The following is an 11,828-nucleotide window of genomic DNA, read 5'->3' as shown; positions in this document are numbered from 1 at the left end:
AGTGCGGGTTGGAATGATGTTCGTGTCAACCCTTTTCATAACCCTATGAACAGCCGTTACGCCCTGGTCAGACAGGTAGTGCTGAATTTCTTCGTCAGACAGTCCATCGAGGGAGCGTGTATAAACGACTCCACGCGAGGAATTTAAGGTACGGTGCGGTTCCACCCGGACAGGGAAGGTGTGTAGTAGTGACGTACGCAGCAATTTTTGTGCCTGGAGGGCACTGACTGTTTCTAACAACAGGGTGCCATTCCGTAATCTGGAACAAGACTTTACAGGACCTGCAATTGCGTCGACACCTTTCTGAATAATGAAAGGGGTGACCGTGGAGAAGTCGTGACCTTCGTCAGACCGAGAAACAACAAGGAACTGTGGCAACGATGGAAGAACTGACGGTGGTTGAGACTCAGTGAACTTACGTTTGTGAGCAGACATAGTGGAAGGTGAGGAAACCATTGCAGAAGAATCCCCCATGATTACCGGCGTCTCCGATGGCGCGCTCCTCCCTTGTGGGGGCCCTCTCTGAGGGCACTCCCGCCTTAGGTGATTGTTCACACCTCAGGTCACACCTCCCGACAAACGGACGGAGGGACCAATCGGCACTTTCGGAAGGTATCAGCTCGGGTAATCACCCCTCCCTGGGCCTGGCCGTTACCAGGGGGTACGTACGTGTCCTACCTGTCTACCCGGGGCGGGGAATTACGCGTTACCCCGTCACCGGCTACGCATGGAAGTGCGTGGGTTGGCCTTCAGACACGCACAGGGAGGAAGAAAGAGAAAGGGAAAGGAAAGAAGAGAGATCTCAAACGCCGCAGCGGAGAAGGTAGAGAGAAGAAGTAAGGAAAAGAGAAGGACAAAGGAAGGATGAAGACTTACAAGCAAGGAAGGAAGGCGAAGAATGTAGTATATTTACGAGCGTCCGTCTCCGGACGTAGGTACAAACCATAACCCCAGAGAAAGGGAAAGAAAGAGCCAGAGGTGAAGAGGGGGGGCGAAGATGGGGGATGGGGAAGGATGCGGAAAGGGAAGGTATGCAGCCCGGAAAGGAAGGAAGGCCACATCAGCTCGGGGTCCCGCGCTCGCTATGCACGTATCCACAAAAGAGTTGTGGATCCCCTGGGGGGGTTTGCCGATGATGTTGTAATGTGTGAACCCAGCCAGGAGGCACTTCAAGACAAGCTTGAACAGTGGAGAAAAGCTCCAGAGGAAAGGAGAATGAGAATTAGTAGGGTGAAAACAGAGTATATGTGTACAAAGGATGCCAAAGACATATATAATAACCTTCAAGGAGAACAACTGACGCTGGTCAAGAAATTTAAATACCTAGGCTCTTACTTGCAAAGCGATGGAGGACTGGAGGCCGAAATACAGCGCAGGATAAATAGCGGATTGATGAACTGGAGAAAACTGAGCGGAGTACTGTGTGATAAGAAGGTTAGCTGCAGAATGAAAGGAAAGCTTTACAAGTCTGTGGTGAGGCCTGAGATGCTGTATAGCGCAGAAACTTGGCCAATTACAAAATCCCAAGAGAAAAAGATGGAAGTGGCAAAAATGAGAATGTTAAGGTGGGTGAGTGGGGTGATACGAAAGGATAGACTAAGGAATGAGTACATCGGGGGAAAAGTGAAAGTGGGGCCCATAGGGAAGAAGATCCAAGAAAGTAGGCTAAGATGGTATGGACATGTTTAGAGAAGAGGGGAGTACTACGTGGGGAGAAGAGTTGAAGACCTAGAAATCGAAGGATCAAGGAGAAGAGGAAGACCGAAACTGAGATGGAAAGACAAGGTAGCAGGGGACCTACGGAGAAAGGATGGCTCAGGCCGCGCGGCATTAGCCGAGCGGTCTAAAGGCGCTGTAGTCATGGACTGTGCGGCTGGTTCCGGCGGAGGTTCGAGTCCTCCCTCGGGCATGGGTGTGTGTGTTTGTCCTTAGGATAATTTAGTTTAAGTAGTGTGTAAGCTTAGGGACTGATGACCTTATCAGTTAAGTCCCGTAAGATTTCACACACATTTGAACATTTTTTTGATGGCTCAGAGGAGAAGCTCTGGATAGGCATTTATGGAACAGAAGGATCCAGCAAAGAAACGTCGACCCCAGATGCCGTGGGAAAAGGCTGAGATGATGATGATGATGATGATGATGATGATGATGATGATGAGTCCGGTGGTCCATCAAACTGTCTTCTCACATGTGTTGTATCTGCATACTCCTGTCAGCCTTTTCTTATGTCCTTTGTCACCTCAGTGTATAATACTTTTTGGTAGAAATTTTTTGTAGAGAGGTACTTCAATAATAATAATAATAATAATAATAGCTAGAAAATTACACAGAGATGCTTTTTTATGCTGATACCAATAATACAAAAAAGGCACTATATACTACGTCCCCACGGCAGTCTTTGATATTACTGTTTATTCAAGAGCGGCTTTTTGTTTTGATACATTTACCATTGCTAATATAGTTACAGTAGTGTTACATAATCATTCGTTGATATAGTTATCATTCTTTTTGGAATGAATGGCACAAATAAATATATTTAACACTGATAATACTGTTATAGCTAGCAGCAGGTGAAAAAAGTAATGCACGCACGCACACACACACACACACACACACACACACACACACACACACACACGGTGTGCAGTCAGCCGTTTTCCGTCGCTACGTCAATTGTCGGATGGACTCAAAGACAACGAACGCTGCCACAATGCTTTGCCCACTTTCGCAAACTCTACTTGGTTTTTAATGATTGTGTTGTTGCAGATTTGTCGCTACAAACTAGTTTCTGAATTGTGTAAACTAGCGTTACACTGTCGAGTGAAAGTGTTCCATCCTGTCATATATCGTACTTGTGTCATGCAATAAGGCACAGTTTGAAAAGCTACGAAGCAGTGGGCCTCGTCTCTTTCATTCTGCAATATATCATTATGTATACTAGTGACATTTTTGTATGCTAATTACAGTCAGTCTGATATGCAAATTAACTGCATTTCAAATTAAATGCTTTCGAAATCAGAGAGACCGCAGAAAAATGTTTATTTTCACTTGCAATACAACAGTGATTGCGTAGGTGACTGATTCCTTATCTTCCATCTCGACACTGTCCGCCCCCGGTAGCTGAGTGGTCAGCGCGACAGACTGTCAATCCTAAGGGCCCGGGTTCGATTCCCGGCTGGGTCGGAGATTTTCTCCGCTCAGGGACTGGGTGTTGTGTTGTCCTAATCATCATCATTTCATCCCCATCGACGCGCAAGTCGCCGACGTGGCGTCAAATCGAAAGACTTGCACCAGGCGAGCGGTCTACCCGACGGGAGGCCCTCGTCACACGACATTTCATTTCATCTCGACACTTGTAGATATTCCACTGCATGTACTGCGCATGACCAACCAGTTCAACAGAAGAATCGTCCCAACCACCGCTGGTTTAATAGGCAGAGAAAGTGTCGGCTTTTCGTGCTGAACTAAGGTAGGGGAGGACGGATGCTGGAGGTAGCCCGTCATTGTGCTTTATCGCTTCCTGGAGAGAGAGAGTATTGACCAGGCACGCTCTGTAACGGCTTTCTGCTAAGGACAATCTGCGAAAAGTTTTCCTGCTGGAAAGATCATTTCTGTAAATGACACAGACAGTTTTATAGCCGCTCTTATCAGAAAACTACCTAGGGATGATACTGATCTGGAAAGCTGTCTAAAAGACATGAGAGGTACCTGGATATGCTGGTCACACGCCTTGGGCACCTGTTCAACATGCAGTACAACATTTTTCCCGGTTTTTCTTTTTCTCTTTTTATGTTCCCACGCCAGGAAACATCGTGCAAATGGGTCAAAATAAGACATCTGGACTGGGTAGAGTATTCAGATGTAAGGTTTTCAGATGCAAGTTTCTGGAAGAGTAATTTCAGTAGACTTAACTGGAATGACCGCATTTTTTATACGGTCGTTAGAGTACATCGGCGTCTGCTTAATTTCGTCACTGGCGGAACGAAAGTGTTACTTTGTGATTGGTAACTGTTGCTTGAGACGTTGGAAAGTCCGCAGAATTGATGCGCTTTGCACTTTTTACTTCGGATTCTGCTCTGAATAGAGCGATTTATGGCTCTGCTAGGAGGGAGAACACTTCGGACTCTGTCTGAAGGAGAGTCAATTTGTGTTTTACGCTCGGTAGAGACACTTCTGCGCGTAGCTGCGACACTCTTCATTCGGGACGCGCCAGGTGGAGACTTCGCCCAGCGGACCTCTGGACGATGCAGCATCGGCGCCCAGGCGCACGTAGTGAACCATCGGCACTCCCCGCGGCCAGCACGTTGATACTCCAACGATGATGGAGATTTACGGGCAGCGTCGGCGGTTTAGGGTTTCATTAATTTAATAACACAAGATAATGTCACGCTTACGTTCTACCTGACCACTGGGGCAGGCACAACTGCACAGCATGCTTCCAAGCATGACTGCGATCGCTGTTGTCATGTCGAGGCTTTGTGTCATTTAAAATTTAATGTTTTAGGGAGCCGAACTTACCATCACGTGCTTCCGTTCCTGAACTTTGCCAGCCAGTGTTTATTAACACCGTTCCACACAGATTAATTAGCGTGGTTCCATTGGGGAGAGATCTGGGTCATTAACTAGCATCAGTTCTCACTCTTTAATAGCGATTTGGTGGGGGGGGGGGGGGGGGGCGGTTCGTAAGCCGTGAGCCGACATAGAACTTCTAATGCTAAAACCATGAGGCAGACAGGAAAACAAACAGATGGGTCACGGAACAGACTAGAGTGGAAGACGTAATTGTGACAGTGTTGTTGTTGTTGTTGCGGTCTTCAGTCCAGAGACTGGTTTCATGCAGCTCACCATGCTACTCTATCCTGTGCAAGCTTCTTCATCTCCCAGTACCTACTGCAGCCTACATCCTTCTGAACCTGCTTAGTGTATTCATCTCTTGGTCTCCCTCTACGATTTTTACCCTCCACGCTGCCCTCCAATACTAAATTGGTGATCCCTCGATGTCTCAGAACATGTCCTACCAACCGATCCCTTCTTCTAGTCGTGACACAAATTTCTCTTATCCCCAATTCTCACTTACATACATGGCTACAATCCATACAAATACTTTCAGAAATGACTTCCTGACACTTAAATCTATACTCGATGTTAACAAATTTCTCTTCTTCAGAAACGCTTTCCTTGCCATTGCCAGTCTGCATTTTATATCCTCTGTACTTCGACCATCATCAGTTAATTTGCTCCCAAATAGCAAAACTCCTTTACTACTTTAAGCGTCTCATTTCCCAATCTAATTCCCTCAGCATCACCCTACTTAATTCGACTACATTCAATTATTCTCGTTTTGCTTTTCTTCATGTTCATCTTATATCCTCCTTTCAAGACACTGTCCATTCCATTCAACTGCTCTTCCAGGTCCTTTTCTGTCCCCGACAGAATTACAATGTCATCGGCGAAAAAGTTTTTATTTCTACTCCATGGATTTTAATACCTACTCCAAATTTTTCTATTGTTTCCTTTACTTCTTGCTCAATATACAGATTGAATAACATCGGGGAGGGTCTACAACCCTGTCTCACTCCCTTCCCAACCACTGCTTCCCTTTCATGCCCCTCGACTCTTATAACTGCCATCTGGTTTCTGTACAACTTGTAAATAGCCTTTCGCTTCCTGTGTTTTACCCCTTCCACCTTCAGAATTTGAAAGAGTGTTCCAGTCAACATTGTCAAAAGCTTTCTCTATGTCTACAAATGGTAAAAACATAGGTTTGCCTTTCCTTAATCTATCTTCTAAGATAAGTCGTAGGTTCAGTATTGCCTCACTTGTTCCAGTATTTTTACGGAATCCAAACTGATCTTCCCCGAGGTCGGCTTCTACCAGTTTTTCCATTCGTCTGCAAAGAATTCGCGTTACTATTTTGCAGCCGTGGCTTATTAAACTGATAGTTCGGTAATTTTCGCATCTGTCAACACCTGCTTTCTTTGGGATTGGAATTATTATATTCTTCTAGAAGTCTGAGGGTATTTCGCCTGTCTTATACATCTTGCTCACCAGATGGTAGAATTTTGTCAGGACTGGCTCCCCCAAGGCAGTCAGTAGTTCTAATGGTATGTTATCTACTGCCGGCACCGTGTTTCGACTTAAGTCTTTCAGTGCTCTATCAAACTCTTCACGCAGTATCATATCTCCCATTTCATCTTCATCTACATCCTCTTCTGTTTCCATAACTGTGACAGTAATGAGAATAAAGTGCAGGTGAATTGAGCACGTACCCAGGCGTCTGAGTGGTGGATATGATGTGCCAGTTCATTCGTGAATACCAAGACACGAGACGGCAAACTGATGGAAGCTGGGCAGATAACGTTATAAAACGCGCAAGAGCAAAACATATGGAGGTTTTCAGCTGAAGACTAATGCATCGAAAAGTCGAGTCTATAGAGGCTTTCATCAGGCAGCGGATGTCAAATGCCTGCCGACGATGATGGTACAATGTACGAAAACTACCATCCAGACGTGTATGATCGTGAGATTTTGATTAAACACTGAGTAGAGTGTACTGTTTAACGTTTGGGCCCTACTGGACCACACCATGTACATGGTAAAAGCTGTTTTGCTTTACTGCGAGTTTCTTACGATACCACAAGCTGTCTAGTTTAACTGGTTGGTTCCATTCTTCTTTTAATATGCCCATAGAATTTTAGCCTGCGTTTTTTTTTTTCATTCCCGAATATAGGTAGATATATTTTTCAGTTTCTTTACTTCCTCTCACTCTATATGTTCCTTTATCTGTTCGATTTGGACCTAAAATTTTGCTCATTACTTTTCGATCTCTCTTCTGGATTTCTTCCACGTCTCCCTTTCTTTTTAAAATGAGTGTCTCAGCCTCCTAAAGACATTTTGGTTTGATGGTTGTGTTGTAGTGACGCAGTTGGGTTATCTGTAGATGTATTTGTTCTTTTATAGGTCTATTGTAACCTAAACCTGAAAGCCATTTCCATTTTGTTACAATGAATTTCGTAACCCCTCTTTTCCAGACCAGCTTCTCGAATAGTTATGCCTAAATGTTTGAACTGAAAATTGATCTAGCTTTTTCCATATTTAGTTTTCACAAATTCGGGTCCTTATTTAAATGATATTTCTAGCCCTACTCTTTCTGCTGTTTCATTAAGAATTTCTGTTTGCTTTTGTGTTGTTCGAATACCTGACATAGAAGTGCCAGGTCATCAGCAAAATCGAAGCACCCTGCACTAATGTTGGCTCTTCCTCATTTGATTGGTTCGTTGATTTTTAGCTCTGATTTTAGTGTCCGCTACTCTTGGATCACTTTCTCTGAGACACAGTGGAGAGAGTAGACTGTGTATCTCTAATGCAGAATATCCAGAATGTCTATCTTTTACGTTTCCCATGTCTGCAGTATAATGTTAACTGGTGTGTAATGCTATTTGTAAGGGTGTTTCATCACCAGAACATTTATAAGATGAGGGAAATATGTCAAAGAGACTGCCTGCACTACACTTGCATATATGCATACTGACGTCCACTACCCCAGCAATAGCAATATGTGAGCCACGTGCATTCCACTACTGCTATTGACGAGTTAAGTTACAATTGTAGCTTTATAAAAACGTTGTAAATACAAAATTTTTAGTAGGGACTGGTTTAAGTTTGCTTGACGCAATGGTTCTTTTTTTTAAGATCTGTAGTATAAAATTGTTTGTAGGGATCAGTCTTCATTCGATAATATCTCTATATATGGTGGTATTGTGATAAACAATATTTTGAATTGAAAAAAATGTGTTTCCCTGCTTTAACGTAACACTTCCATGCCGATAGCATGTGGCACATTTCGAAGTTTTTCAAGACATTCAAACACCAACAACCCATTCCATAGTTATAAATTGTAGTTCAAAAGTAGATTAAGTTAAAATGGTCTCCAGTGCTGTCTCGCCAGTTTTTTCCAGTATTCCTCTCGCTGCTGCAGTACTGCTCCCGTATAGGAGAAATGGTAAGTTCACCTTGACATCATGTCTCTACAGGTATGTGACGTCATCCCTCTCCTACATCTAGTGCTCCCAACTTCTACCGGAAATTCCGATTACTTCAATTGTGTAACTCTTTTTTTCGAAGGCTATCTCTAGACCCGGTGTCTTATTACTGAAGAAATTGACATATTGTCATAGGCAATGGATTATAACTGATAAGTTACCAACGTTTTCTGTGGCAACGGAATTAGATATTTTTCTATGCAACACTTCCCAATACAGCATCCAAGTCGTTATTAGCTTTGCTGAGTGTTGTCTCTGGTGTGTTATTTTCATATCGCAAAGCATTTATTAGCAGATGTTACAGAACTGTGTGGTACAGAACTGACATTTGGGTTTTAGGCATTGAATTATAACTGTTATGTCATGGTATACTTCCCACCACTACCTTAGGTCGTTACTAGCTTGCTAGGTTAAGACAGTGTACAAACTGCCTCTGACTTGTTTTCCGTGACAGGTGATATAGAACTGCGCAGTATAGCTCTTAACAACAGCCCTTTGTAAGGAATAAAATTATGTTTTAAGCGTGTAGAAGACTGCATACATCGACAAATGGTGCAATTGTCTGTCACTTCTACGTTTTCACACTACAATAGCGAATTGTCAATGCTGGTCACTGCTTTCGAAAAAACTGTTAGGGTCATTTACATCTACATAGATAGTCCGCAAGTCACCGGAAGGTGCATGGCGGAGGGTACCCTGTACCTCTACTAGTGAATTCCTTTCCTGTTCCACTCTCAAATGGAGAGAGGGGAAAATGACCATCTACACTCCTGGAAATTGAAATAAGAACACCGTGAATTCATTGTCCCAGGAAGGGGAAACTTTATTGACACATTCCTGGGGTCAGATACATCACATGATCACACTGACAGAACCACAGGCACATAGACACAGGCAACAGAGCATGCACAATGTCGGCACTAGTACAGTGTATATCCACCTTTCGCAGCAATGCAGGCTGCTATTCTCCCATGGAGACGATCGTAGAGATGCTGGATGTAGTCCTGTGGAACGGCTTGCCATGCCATTTCCACCTGGCGCCTCAGTTGGACCAGCGTTCGTGCTGGAAGTGCAGACCGCGTGAGACGACGCTTCATCCAGTCCCAAACGTGCTCAATGGGGGACAGATCCGGAGATCTTGCTGGCCAGGGTAGTTGACTTACACCTTCTAGAGCACGTTGGGTGGCACGGGATACATGCGGACGTGCACTGTCCTGTTGGAACAGCAAGTTCCCTTGCCGGTCTAGGAATGGTAGAACGATGGGTTCGATGACGGTTTGGATGTACCGTGCACTATTCAGTGTCCCCTCGACGATCACCAGTGGTGTACGGCCAGTGTAGGAGATCGCTCCCCACACCATGATGCCGGGTGTTGGCCCTGTGTGCCTGGGTCGTATGCAGTCCTGATTGTGGCGCTCACCTGCACGGCGCCAAACACGCATACGACCATCATTGGCACCAAGGCAGAAGCGACTCTCATCGCTGAAGACGACACGTCTCGATTCGTCCCTCCATTCACGCCTGTCGCGACACCACTGGAGGCGGGCTGCACGATGTTGGGGCGTGAGCGGAAGACGGCTTAACGGTGTGCGGGACCGTAGCCCAGCTTCATGGAGACGGTTGCGAATGGTCCTCGCCGATACCCAAGGAGCAACAGTGTCCCTAATTTGCTGGGAAGTGGCGGTGCGGTCCCCTACGGCACTGCGTAGGATCCTACGGTCTTGGCGTGCATCCGTGCGTCGCTGCGGTCCGGTCCCAGGTCGACGGGCACGTGCACCTTCCGCCGACCACTGGCGACAACATCGATGTACTGTGGAGACCTCACGCCCCACGTGTTGAGCAATTCGGCGGTACGTCCACCCGGCCTCCCGCATGCCCACTATACGCCCTCGCTCAAAGTCCGTCAACTGCACATACGGTTCACGTCCACGCTGTCGCGGCATGCTACCAGTGTTAAAGACTGCGATGGAGCTCCGTATGCCACGGCAAACTGGCTGACACTGACGGCGGCGGTGCACAAATGCTGCGCAGCTAGCGCCATTCGACGGCCAACACCGCGGTTCCTGGTGTGTCCGCTGTGCCGTGCGTGTGATCATTGCTTGTACAGCCCTCTCGCAGTGTCCGGAGCAAGTATGGTGGGTCTGACACACCGGTGTCAATGTGTTCTTTTTTCCATTTCCAGGAGTGTATATGCGTCTGTATGAGCCCTAATTTCTAGTATCTTATCTTCATGGTCCTTATGCGCAATGTATGTTGGCGCCAGTAGAATTGCGTGGCAGTCAGCTTCAAATGCCGTTTTCTAAATTTTTTCAATAGTGTTCCTCGGAAAGAACGTCGCCTTCCTTCCAGGGATTCCCTTTTGTGTTCCTGAAGGATCTCCGTAACACTTACGTGTTGTTCGAACCTACCAGTAACAAATCTAGCAGCCCGCCTCTGAACTGCTTCGATGTCCTCCTTCAGTCCCACCTGATACGGATCCCAAACACTCGAGCAGTATTCAAGAATATGTCGCACCTGCTTCCTACATGCATTCTCTCTTACAGGTGAACCACTCTTTCCTAAAATTCTCCCAATAAATCGAAGTCGACCATTAACCTTTCCTACCACAGTCTTCGCATACTCGTTCCATTTGATATCGCTTTGCAGCGGTACGCCCAGATTTTTAAGCGACTTGACTGTGTCAAGCAGGACACTAGTAATACTGTATCCGAACATTACAGGTTTGTTCTTCCTACTTATCCGCTTTAACTTACGATTTTTCACATTCAGGGATTGCTGCCATTCATCTCACTAACAGGAAATTCTGTCGAAGTCGTCTTGCATCTTTCTGTAGTCACTCAACTTCGATAGCTAACCGTAAACCACAGCATCATCGGCACACAACAGTAGATTCCTGCCTACCCTGTCCGCCAAATCATTTACGTATACAGAGAACAACATTGGTCCTACCACACTTCACTGGGGCACTCCTGCCGATACCCTTGTCTCTGACGAACTCTCGCCGACGAGTACTTGAGAAGTCTTCGAGCCACTCACATAGTTCTGAAGTTATTCGGTATGCTCTTAACAGCCTGCAATGGGGCAATGAGTCAGATGCTTTCCGGAAATCTACAAATATGGAATCTGCATGCTGCCCTTCATCCATAGCTCGCAGTATATCATGTGAGAAAAGGGCAAGCTGAGTTTCGCATGAGCAGTGCTTTCTAAACGTTCATGTACAGTACATCACCTTAACAAAAAACAACTATATAAATCCTTTGGGTTTACATAACTGTACAGAATTTTGTGTGACTGTGTATCTCTTGTCTCTGTAGAACACTCATAAAAGGAGTCTACTTGACTCACATGGAATAACAATGCTTGTGGGGAACAGTAGCAGTTTATGGTGCTTTTTTCTTAAGTCCCATAGAATAACATGATGTGCTTTGTCCAGTCCACCACATACTGATACAACACAACCATCCTTTTAAAGCAGATTCAATGGGAATAGAGGTTTATACACAGATATTTTGTACACCCCCTAACGTCTTCATTTTCAACCAGGCTACCAGTGTGTAACCACCCTCCTCTAGCATTTGCAGTAAATGCAGATATGTTTTATCCCCCAATTTGCATCCGGATTTTAATCAATGTACGCTGTTTAAAGTAAGCATTGCTAACACACCGACATCAGCCCGTTCTTGTTCGGGTAGCAGTTTATAGTTGTCCTTCATGGCAAAGTTTTCCACATTAACTGCACTTAAAAGTATTATTTTCTTAATCTGCTTCTACATGACTACTCTGCGG

This window comes from Schistocerca nitens, chromosome 5 (genome assembly GCF_023898315.1).
Source record: "Schistocerca nitens isolate TAMUIC-IGC-003100 chromosome 5, iqSchNite1.1, whole genome shotgun sequence".
Classification (NCBI taxonomy): Eukaryota; Metazoa; Arthropoda; class Insecta; order Orthoptera; family Acrididae; genus Schistocerca; species Schistocerca nitens.
This window is presented reverse-complemented; position numbering follows the sequence as displayed.